The sequence below is a fragment of the Suncus etruscus genome, chromosome 10 (assembly GCF_024139225.1).
Source record: "Suncus etruscus isolate mSunEtr1 chromosome 10, mSunEtr1.pri.cur, whole genome shotgun sequence".
In the NCBI taxonomy this organism is placed as follows: Eukaryota; Metazoa; Chordata; class Mammalia; order Eulipotyphla; family Soricidae; genus Suncus; species Suncus etruscus.
The window spans coordinates 98,219,537-98,230,865 of record NC_064857.1 but is presented as its reverse complement, the minus strand read 5'-3'; the positions used below and the strand labels follow the sequence as shown (position 1 = coordinate 98,230,865).

At 42.6% G+C, this 11,329-nt stretch overlaps 1 non-coding gene across 1 annotated transcript; it reads right to left on the bottom strand.

Annotated features, from left to right (window-relative positions):
- Positions 1-6,509: 6,509 nt before the first annotated feature.
- Positions 6,510-6,616, bottom strand: LOC126021452 (U6 spliceosomal RNA). The gene has a single exon (XR_007499967.1). It is a non-coding gene; the product is annotated as a U6 spliceosomal RNA (small nuclear RNA).
- Between the last annotated feature and the right edge of the window lie 4,713 nt (positions 6,617-11,329).

The following is an 11,329-nucleotide window of genomic DNA, read 5'->3' as shown; positions in this document are numbered from 1 at the left end:
TTAGAGGCAAAGCAATCACTTTGCATGTGGCTGGCCCAGATTTGTACCCCATGTTGTCACCTCAGACTTCCCAGGAGTGATCCCTAATACAGAGCCAGAAGCCCTGAGCACTGCTTTATAACAGTTTAAAGAAATTTTGTATTATTTTATTTTTTAAAGAATTGTATTTATTTATTTATTTAGTTTGATTATTTATTTAATTAGTTGGTTTGGGGGTCACACCCTACAACACTTAGGGGTTATTCCTGGCTCTGTGCTCAGAAATTGCTCCTGGCAGGCTCGGGGATCAAATCCAAAGTCCTGGGTCTGCCACGTGCGAGGCAAATGACTTACCACTATACTATCACTTCTCCTGCCCCTATTATTTTCTTTTCATGTCCTTTCTGTGATCTTCCAAACCAGAAAGGACATGAAAAGAAAATAATATAACACAGGTGTGTTAGGGCTCTGTGAAAATAAAATGCAGGAGGCCAGATTATTCCTGAAGTTTCTTCATTCAGCTGTGGTCACAAGGGCCTCTCTTTGATTTGTCCCTGGAGCCTGACCTGCCTTGTCTCCCACATTCTTGCCTCTTGGCCTCACTCTCCTATACCACATTCGCTCAGCCTGTAGATCTTTGTGACTTTACAGCATAGAATTGCTTCCTCTCCATCAGCTGGTCACACACACTGACCTCACTGACAGAGCTGGATTCCCCAGAGGGCACCTCAAAGTGCCAAAGGACTGTGGCAGCTGCCTGGCATCTGTCAGTTTTAGAAAAGAGAATTCGCTCCAGCCAGTTAAAGCAGGAAGGGATATATTTTTTTTAATAATAACTTTATTTAAGCACCATGATTATAGAACTGCTTGTTGTTGGGTTTCAGTTATATAAAGAACACCCCCCCTTCACCAATACAATATTCCCACTACCAATGCCCCCCCATCTCCTTCCTCCCTCCCTGTCTGTATTGGAGACAGGCATTCTACTTCTCTCACTCATTAACATTTCATGGTAATTGTTAGTGTAGTTATTTCGCTAACTGCACTCACCAAACTCTTTGCAGTGTGGCTAGCCAGTCCTTCTGTCTCTTATCTCTGGGCATTATTACTGTTGAATTATGAATTAAATAGTAATTATAAAGTCTTTGATGGATGGATGGTAAGATGGAGGGATGGAGAGAAAGGCCTTTTTCTCTGCAACCTCCTCCAGCTGACGATCTCAGGGTGGCATTAAGGGAATGATCCACAGGCAGACAGGTTTTAGGAGACATGTGTTGCATTAAGCCCTTATGATGGCCTTGGCTAGTGGTGGAGGCCTTTGTCCTTAGGCCCCGGCCACGTGGCTCCATCCCCCATTAACCGGAGGGTCTGGGTCCAGGAAAGCGATGGGTATTGAATTCACTCACAGGCAGGCTCATGAGAGATAACATCTTTATTCAGCCCTAGCCATCAGATATGGCTGCTAACCATTTACGCATTCATCCCTGCATTCTCGTTTCTCCCTCAGCCATAGCTCTCCATCTAGATAAATGCCAATTCCTCTTTTTTTTTTTTTAGGGTGAAAGATTGGGCAAAGAGAGAGAGAGAGAGAGAGAGAGAGAGAGAGAGAGAGAGAGAGAGAGAGAGAGAGAGAGAGAGAGAGAGAGAGAGAGAGAGAGAGAGAGAGAGAGTCCTCTTGCAGCCTGCAATCAGCTCTCACAAAAAGACCCCTCTTCCCTGTCCATTAAGCTATTTTGCCAACTCCACAGCGCCCCCACCTGGAAGGCCTAGGTGGAGCAATAATCACAGAACAATCCTAAGGAAATATTTTTAAATACAATTCCAGGAATAATCTTATGGAAACTTTTTCATATACTACAATTCCCCCCCCTTTTTTTTGTAAAGAAACAACAATAATAATAATAATATACAGATGTAAGTAATATTTTTTACCACTGTAAAAAGAACAACTAAGCAATGGTAAAAGAGTGGCTGTTTGCATAAGCGCATCACCGGAAAAAATATAGAAAAAATTTTAACCTAACACAGGGTGTTCAAAACCAGAAACAGATGTAAAGGAATCAACTACAAGCTCCAGAGCAGAAAAAATCTACAGCGTCCAAGATGAACAATTCCGAGTAAGTTTTTCCTTGGAAAAGCAGAAGTCGAATTTGAAATTCCAAGATTCAGGACCTAATAGGGCATGGGGGTCTCCCAGGGCAATCACAAAGCCCGAAAGTAATTTGGAGACAGAGATCCTTAGATGAGATGCTCACAAGGTTGCGTAGCAGGCGAGATGAAACACATTTTCCATTCCAGTCCAGCTTGAGCAGAAGAAAGCCCATCTTTGGAGGCAGTGAATTAGGGCCCTGTTTTGAAGGAAGAGGCACACACATCCCTGCACAGTGGGGGCCACAGTAAAGAAGATCCATAGGTATTTGAACTCAATCCAAGAGAAGTTCTAGTCCAGTCAGAAGTTCAGAAGAGGTCCGAGAATGAAGAACCATGTACGGCCGATTATTGAGATGGGAGCTTAAGTTCAAAACCAAAACAAAATGCTTGAGGCAGAGAACCTCCCCGTGTCAAAGAATAAATTGAGGGTCCATCCAAAATGAATAAAACCTCCTTTTGCACTTGCTATTTTTCCCAATGACAGAATTACAATCTAGTAACTTATTTATGACAGTATCTAACCCCTAACCCAAAGTAACAAAAATAAAACCTTAATGAAATACCACATCAATTTCGAGAATTAAAAACTAAAATGTAGGGCCCGGAGAGATAGCACAGCGGCGTTTGCCTTGCAAGCAACTGATCCAGGACCAAAGGTGGTTGGTTCGAATCCCGGTGTCCCATATGGTCCCCAGTGCCTGCCAGGAGCTATTTCTGAGCAGACAGCCAGGAGTAATCCCTGAGCACTGCCTGGTGTGACCCAAAAACCAAAAAAAAAAAAAAAAAAAAAAAAAACTAAAATGTAAAAACATTAATTACAGTAATCAACAAAAGTGTAGAATCAAATATAACTTTACAGGATTACAATTATAAAAACTACAAGAGCTGAAATTTCTACCAAGTTCAAAAACCACTCTGAAAGGATGGGGAGTCCAGAACTCCCAAAAGTCCGACCAAAGATACTTGATGAGTCAGGGAAAGCGGGTTGTAATTTGAAACAGGATACAGCACTGCAACAGTTTACGATGTCTTTCTCAGTCCGAGATTAGGAGGCTTGTCATTGTGGGTGACAGAGATGATTTGCAGATGTGGAGGGATTCCTGAAAATAGAATGTTAGGGACTAGGGAGAAAGAGGGAAGGATAAGGAAGAATAAATTGGGGAAGATAAAGTCAGGAAAAGAACTATATACAAAACCTGTAAGACATACGGACACACAAGACATACATATACATATTTTACAAAAACATGGCCATCACTCACTCATACTGTTGGGAAGGATCCCAAATAGAGCAAAAGAAAGAATTCAGCTGAATCAACAAAAAGCGCTTTAAAATACAATAGCCGGCAAACTGTGTAGATGTATATCTTCAAGTTCACAACAACAACAAAAGATATATTTTTAAGGCATAGTCGAGTAAATCTGAAAGAGAATTTCATGCACAATACAACCATGGAATCCAATAATACAAGTAGAGACCAGTAATTCTATCGTAATCATAGATGATGAGCACTGTAAAGAGAGTCCACCTAGAAGGTATTGTTATGTCAAAATTATGAATTCATCTCCATCTTGTAGCCTAAATTGAGGGAAATAAAACAATGATGTTCGAGTGAAAGTTGTTAAATGAGTATATCTCAATATATTGCGATACAATACCCTTAATATGATGAGGAAGCTTTCTCTCAAGTGATCCTGGATCAATAGTGACATTAAGACATAAATACATCATACAAGCAACCACAATGGGGATTCATCATATTCAATCCTATTCAGCAGTAGTACCTGTGAAATGAATCATAAAGCATTAATGACAACTGACAAATGAAAGAAATGATTATTAGGCGTTTATAGTAGATCTCTGAGAAGTATAAAACAGGATGTATGCTGCTGTAGATTTTACTGATGCAATAGGAATTTTCTTGATCTTGTTGTCATCAAAATTGATCCAGTGTTGTTTTGAGTCAATATTACAGTATGATGTACAGTGTCCAAATGAAGTTTACCAAAATGGTTAGACACTGATGATAAGATGTATTTTTCAGTTTTGTAATTTTTTTCCTGAGTGAATTCTGCTAAGTTGAGGTCTTCTAAAGGAAAATCCACATAGTGTGTAGTTTTTCAATTTGTTTGCCATCAAAAGTAAAACGTTTCAGGGCCGGGCGGTGGCGCTGGAGGTAAGGTAAGCCTTACCTGCGCTAGCCTAGGAGACGGACCGCGGTTCGATCCCCCGGCGTCCCATATGGTCCCCCAAGCCAGGAGCGACTTCTGAGCGCATAGCCAGGAGTAACCCCTGAGCGTCACCGGGTGTGGCCCAAAAACCAAAAAAAAAAAAAAAACAAAAAAAAAAAAAAAAACGTTTCAAATGAATTATTAATATTGGAGGTAATTTTCATAAGTGTGTCCTCTTTAAAAAGTCCCTTTTAGTGTTGCAGCTGTTACAATGAATACTATTGTTATCTCTCAAATCTTCTTTAAAAAATTCAACGAGGCATTCCTCTAATGTACATTTATCTGTAGGCTTGACTGCCAGGGACAACTGAACAAATGTCTCATAAACCTCAGACTTTTGGTGACATGTGAGACACTGTAGTATAGATTTGAACTGTCCTTGAAAGAGGACATTTGTGAGCCTTTTGGTGTTTAGGCCTAGATTGTTCATGTTTTTCATTGTTTATCAGGTGTATAGTTTTATCTGCCATTAAGTTTTCAGTAAGCAAATCCTGATGTAGTCCCTCTATCAGAAACATCAATAATTCGTGAGAATCCTGTGGTTGTGTCCAGCAAATTGGTCATTAAGTAAGCCAATTGTTGCTTTGAAGTTCTCCGGATTGACATTCCTATGACATCCATTTCCCAGGATTTTGATGAGGTAACCAAATTGTTCTGCTAATTTACCTTTATGTCCGCTTGGATTTTCTTTGTTAATGTCTTTTTTATAATGATTTTGATAAAAATACTGAGTTAAATCTGAAATATTATACAAGCATTGTAAATTGAGTTCATATAGCATGAGTTACCTAAATTTCATAATCCAGTAAAGGCAGGTTTCTGTTTCTCTATTTGCATTCTGGAATGTAAGGGTCTTTTTTACTCTTGTCAGTCTCATTCAAGGTATTGAGTGTGAAAGTTAATCCCTTGTTTACTTTCCTGGAGGCCTCAGCAGTGTTACAATTGTCAGTGTCTTGAGCATTTTGTATTTGATGTGGGGGCAAGCTTGTAGTCCCAGCAACCTGATCCTGGTCGTTTGCGCTAATTTGATTTCTGACAAGGCGTAAAAGGACCCAAAATTTCTTGGGGGGGGGGGTTTGTCATTTGTACCCACATATGCATACCCTCTTCCTCTCAGAAGAAGATATCCAGCAACATGAAGCTTTATTGAGGCCCTATCCACCACGTGTGGCTCCTAAGCTTTTTAAACCTTTTAAACCAGCTCTATAAGTAGCCCTGCATTCAAACATCTCTCCCAGCCACCTCTCTTGCTGAATCCCTCTCTCAATTCTCTTTTTTTTTTTTTTTTTTGGTTTTTGGGCCACACCCTGTGACGCTCAAGGGTTACTCCTGGCTATGCGCTCAGAAGTTGCTCCTGGCTTCTTGGGGGACCATATGGGACGCCGGGGGATCGAACCGCGGTCCGTCCTAGGCTAGCGCAGGCAAGGCAGGCACCTTACCTCCAGCGCCACCGCCCCGGCCCCTCTCTCAATTCTCTTGCTCAATCTTCCCCAATCTATCTATCTCTTGCCCCTGAGGCAAACCCCCTTTTGCCTCTCTAGGTCATCAAAACAAGAAGCCAAAGACCCCTCCCAGATGTGGGAAGGTCTGTCTCTCAAGGAGATCAAAATAGGAAGTTGGGGGAGGGGAGTAACAATTACAATAATGTCTTATATTTTTCTTAAAAACCATAGATGAGTGAGCCTATTTTGTATGTGTCCCTCTCTCCCTCTGACTTATTTCACTCAGCAAAATAGATTCCATGTACATCCATGTATAGGAAATTTTCATGACTTCATCTCTCCTGACGGCTACATAATATTCCATTGTGTATATATACCACAGTTTTTTTTGTTTTTGTTTTTTCAGGCCACACCCGTTTGATACTCAGGGGTTACTCCTGGCTAAGCGCTCAGAAATTACTCCTGGCTTGGGGGGACCATATGGGATGCCAGGGGATTGAACCGTGATTCTTCCTTGGCCAGCGCTTGCAAGGCAGACACCTTACCTTTAGCGCCACCTCACCCTCAGCCACCTCACCCTCACTGGCCCCATACCACAGTTTTTTTTAGCCATTCATCTGTTGAAGGGCATCTTGATTGTCTCCAGAGTCTGGCTATTGTAAATAGCACTTCAGTGGATATTGGTGTGAGGAAGGCATTTTTTTTTTAAATATGGAACGCTTCACGAATTTGCGTGTCATCCTTGCGCAGGGGCCATGCTAATCTTCTCTGTATCATTCCAATTTTAGTATATGTGCTGCCGAAGCGAGCACAGGAAGGCATTTTTGTATTGAGTTTTTGTGTTCCTAGGGTAGGAAGGGCTTCATTAAGGTAGAAAACGACTTATGAAGACACTTATGGGAGGAGAAAAGAAAGATTGGGGGCTTAGGATGGGGTGGCTCAGGAAGGACTCACAAAGCAGCTTGGAGAGAGCTGCCACCTCTGATACTGTGGGCAAGGCTCTGGTTCCCTGCAGTGCCACAGTCAGAACAACCAAGAACTATGTTTGGTATGAGGTTGTGCTCAAGCATTGGAGCACGTGCGTCCATGTACTAGTTAAGGATTCTATCCCTGGCACTGTATAGGTACTTCTTTACCTGCACCGCACCCCACCCCCAACTCTGGGATTGCAGGGTGTAGCTGCCACAACAAAACGAAAAGCAAAAATGAAACTTTAGTCAGGGGTGTGTGCGGGGCGGGGGGAGGTTTTCTTTTTTGATTGCTTTTGGACGGGGACATAGTCAATGATACTCAGGGGCTCTGTGCTCAGGTATCCTAGTGCAAGGGATTGAATGGAATCAGTTGGGGTTGGTTCAGCAAGACAAGCACCTTACTACTGTACTGTCTCTCTAGTCTAAGATACCAATTAAATTTAAATCTTGGGGCTGGAAAGAGAGCATGGAGGTGGGGCGTTTGCCTTGCATGCAGAAGGACGGTGGTTCAAATCTTGGCATCCCATATTGTCCCCCGAGCCTGCCAGGAGTGATTTCTGAGCTTAGAGCCAGAAGTAACCCCTGAGAGCTGCTGGGTGTGACCCAAAAACCAAAAAAGAAAAAAAATTAAATCTTCTCTGACCCTGGCATTTTATGCAACTCATGCCTTACACAGGACACAACTCTTTAACAAAATAAGGCAGGACACCCTGGACAAATAATGGCTGGATGTGCTGAATGTGTGTTGAATATTGGATCTTAAGGTTTCAGTACCAGGAATTACCCCTGAGCACAGAGCTGGGAGTAGCCCCTGTGTGGTAAAATACATACATATATATACATATATGTGTGTATATATACATATATGTGTGTATATATACATATATGTGTATATATATATATATATATGTGTGTGTGTGTGTGTGTGTGTTTTTGGACAACACCCAGCAGTGTTCAGGTGTTACTCTGGCCTCTGCACTCAGAAATTGCTCCTGGTAGGCTTGTGGATCCATATGGGATGCCAGGGATCCAACCCGGGTCCATCCCGGGTCAGCTGCGTGCAAGGCAAACACCCTACTGTTGTACTATTACTCTGGTCCTTAATCAATTTTGTGAGTTTTTTAAAATAATTTTTAAGTTAAAAAAACAAGGCAGGATCACAGAATCTATTTTTAGGGGGTGGCCACACCCAGTGGCCCTCAGGGGTTATTTCTGGATCTAGACTCAGAAATTACTCCAGGCAGGCTTGGGGGACCTTCTGGGAGCCAGGGATTGAATTCTGGTCAGCTGTATGCACTGTTCTATTGCTCTGGCCCCAGAGCAATACATTAATTTTCAGAAATTTTCTTTTTTTTCTTTTTTTGTGGTTTTTGGGTCACACCCATCAGTGCTCAGGGGTTATTCCTGGTTCCATGCTCAGAAATTGCTCCTGGCAGGCACAGGGGACCATATGGGACGCCGGGATTCAAACTGATGACCTTCTGCATGAAAGGCAAACGCCTTACCTCCATGCTATCTCTTCGGACCCCAAATTTTCTTATCACTGTACTTTAAAAAAACTTCATTAGCACTTACCTGTAAACAAACAATATAAAATATATTATTTTGTGCATGCCAAGGGCTTGGGAATGGGTGGGAATCTGAAGACAATAGTGAAGGGAATTTTTACATTGGTGGTAAGATTGGTTTTGTGGTTTTTTGTTTGTTTGTTTGTTTGTTTGTTTTATTTGTTTGGTTTTCTCGGTTTTTGGGTCTTACCCGGTGACACTCATGGGTTACTCCTGGCTATGCACTCAGAAATCATTCCTGGCTCGGAGGACCATATGGGAGGCCGGGGATCAAACCGAGTTCCGCCTTGGGTCAGCCGCATGCAATGCAAATGCTGTACCACTGCACTATTGCTTTGGTCCCTGTAGGATTGGTTTTTGAACCAATATTATGAGCAACTATGTAATACATGGTCTTTAAATAATTTATAAAAATAAAGTAGAAAAATAAGTGTTTTATTTCATCTTAATTAACGTCATTAATTACATTACTGTATACATTAATTAATGTAATTAAATGTCAAGATCTGGTTTCATTCTAAGATTTTATTTTTGGTCTCTTATTTTCTTAGTGACACAAAGTATGAGGAATTTGTGGTCCATAGCTTCCATTTGTTTAGGCTTTACTTGACCAAATAACAATGAGATTGCCCTTTGTTAGGCCTCCCTTTGAGTTCCTGGTTTTTAGTCTTGATCCAGTCTCCAGATAACTCTCTCCTCTCCTCTCCTCTCCTCTCCTCTCCTCTCCTCTCCTCTCCTCTCCTCTCCTCTCCTCTCTCTCCCTTCTCTTTCTCCCTTCTCTCCTCTCCTCTCTCTCTCCTCTCTCCTCTCCTCTTTCGTCTCTCCTTTCCTCTCTCTCCCTTTCTCTCTCTCCCTTCTCTCCTCTTTCTCTTCTCTCACTTTCCTCTCTCCTCTCCTCTCTCTCCTCTTTTCTCTCTCCCTCTTTCTCTCTCCTCTCTCTCCTCTCCTCTCTCCTCTCTCACTCTCCTCTCTCCTCTCCTCTCTCTCCTCTTTTCTCTCTCCCTCCTCTTGCCTCTCTCTCCTCTCTCCTCTTTTCTCTCTCCCTTTCTCTCTCTTCTCTCACTCACCTCTCTCCTCTCTTCTTTCTCTTTCCCTCTTTCTCCTCTCCTCTCTCTTTTCTCACTCTCCTTCCCTCTCTCCTCTTTTCTCTCTCCCTCTTTCTCTCTCTCTCCTCTCTCCTCACCTCTCTCTTCTCTCCTCTCTTTCTTCTCTCTCCTCTCCTCTCTCCCCCCCACCTCAGGTTCCCCCATGACCCCCATAGGACCTAGTGTTTCTTTGTTCTCTGTCACCTACCAGCATCTGGACTCCTGGTCTCAAGACATAAATCTGTGTCAGCACATGTGGTATGACATCCAGTCAAGGGGTACACTTCCTTTCATTAGAAGATGACTATACCTGGTAGTACTTCCCCCTCTGTGTTCAGGAACTGCTCCAGGCAGTGCCGAGGGATCCTGAGGTGCCAGGGATCAAACCCAAGTTTCCCCCCCATGAACAGCATGTGCCTAGCTCATATGCTTCACCCACTAGGCTATCTTTCTGGCCCCCTGAAGGGTACTGGGAGTGGTTTTTTGCTAGCTTCCTTTCCTCCCATCATAGGGAATTATTTGAACTCTCACCTAGTATAAATAAAGGCCCAGTTCATTTGTGAGTAATGGAGTTATTGGTAGTTGTCTTGGAATGTCTTATCTATATTCAATAGTAATTCTTTATCTGCTTCAATGTTTTATTTACTTTCCTTTTTTAAATCATTTGACTCTAACTCTAACATTTGTTTTACCAACATTTCAATTACAGTTTTCAGGCCTTCCTTGCTTGGAATGCTTCTGATGACCCCATGTCTCTTAAATTCAGCTTACTTTTCACAGTGAGGGGCAAGCCTACCTGTTGGGAGCATTACTCATTGAAATGCATGTGATTTCCCTTAGGTTGGCTCGCCCAAGCCATCTTCTGAGTCTTCAGTTCCATTTTCCTCCTCCCTGAGTGACAGGGGCAATCTGAGTTTTCAGGCCTTCTCTCAGCTTCCTATGTCAGCCCTGCCCTATGGGGCTTACCAGTGGCTAATGTGGGGGTCTTCCTCCTAGCTCTGTGCTCAGACATTATTCCTGGATGCACTGTGGAAGCATTTGTGTCCTGTGTTTTGTCCCCTCTCTGTGGTCCTGCTGTTGCTTGCATGCTCATTGTGATCCCACTTGGTCAGGCCATCCTCATCTCACCTAACTGAAACCTAAGAGATGGCAAACTTCTTTTTGGTGATACTCTATAGGGAGTTATGTGAGATCCTCAGCAGAGGAGAGAGTGTGGGGGAAAAGCAGATTTGTGTGTCTAATGAATTCAAATCAAAGGGACCTTGAGATAAAAGAGCCTTCAAGTTCTCACCCATATTGCTGTGGCTATCAATAAAATGGTGAGGATGACATGGGAGAGGCAGAAATGACAAAGAGATGAGAAATACCACCTGTACTTACAAACTGGCAAGATGTTGGGGCTATCAATTAATCAGGATTAAGTGGAAATAAAATAGATTCCTCCATCCCAGAGAAGGGTTAGAATAGTAGGGGGGAGATTCTTAGGTCTACTGAGTTCAATCTCTGACACCACAGATGGTCTCCAAAGCATCACCAACGAGGGATCCCTGAGCACAGAGTCAGAAGGAAGCCCTGAGTATCTCTGGATGTGGCCCAGAAACCAACCAACCAAATTACCATCACTAACAAAAATCAAGCAAAAACATCAGGATCTCCTGGGTCACCTGGGAAACTTTATACTTGATACTCAATACGCTCTATACACTATACCTTCGAAAGGTACTTTGGTTTGCAATAAATATCATCACTTTCTGCTCTCTAAAGCTGGGTATCCTGAGTTCTCTTCTTCTGATAGAGCAGGCTGGCCTTGAACCTCTATTTCTGGTAACAGTGGCACTCAGTTCTGGACACTCCTGCTTAATGCTCATAGTCCTTTTTAGGTCTGTGTCCTAACAGAGAAA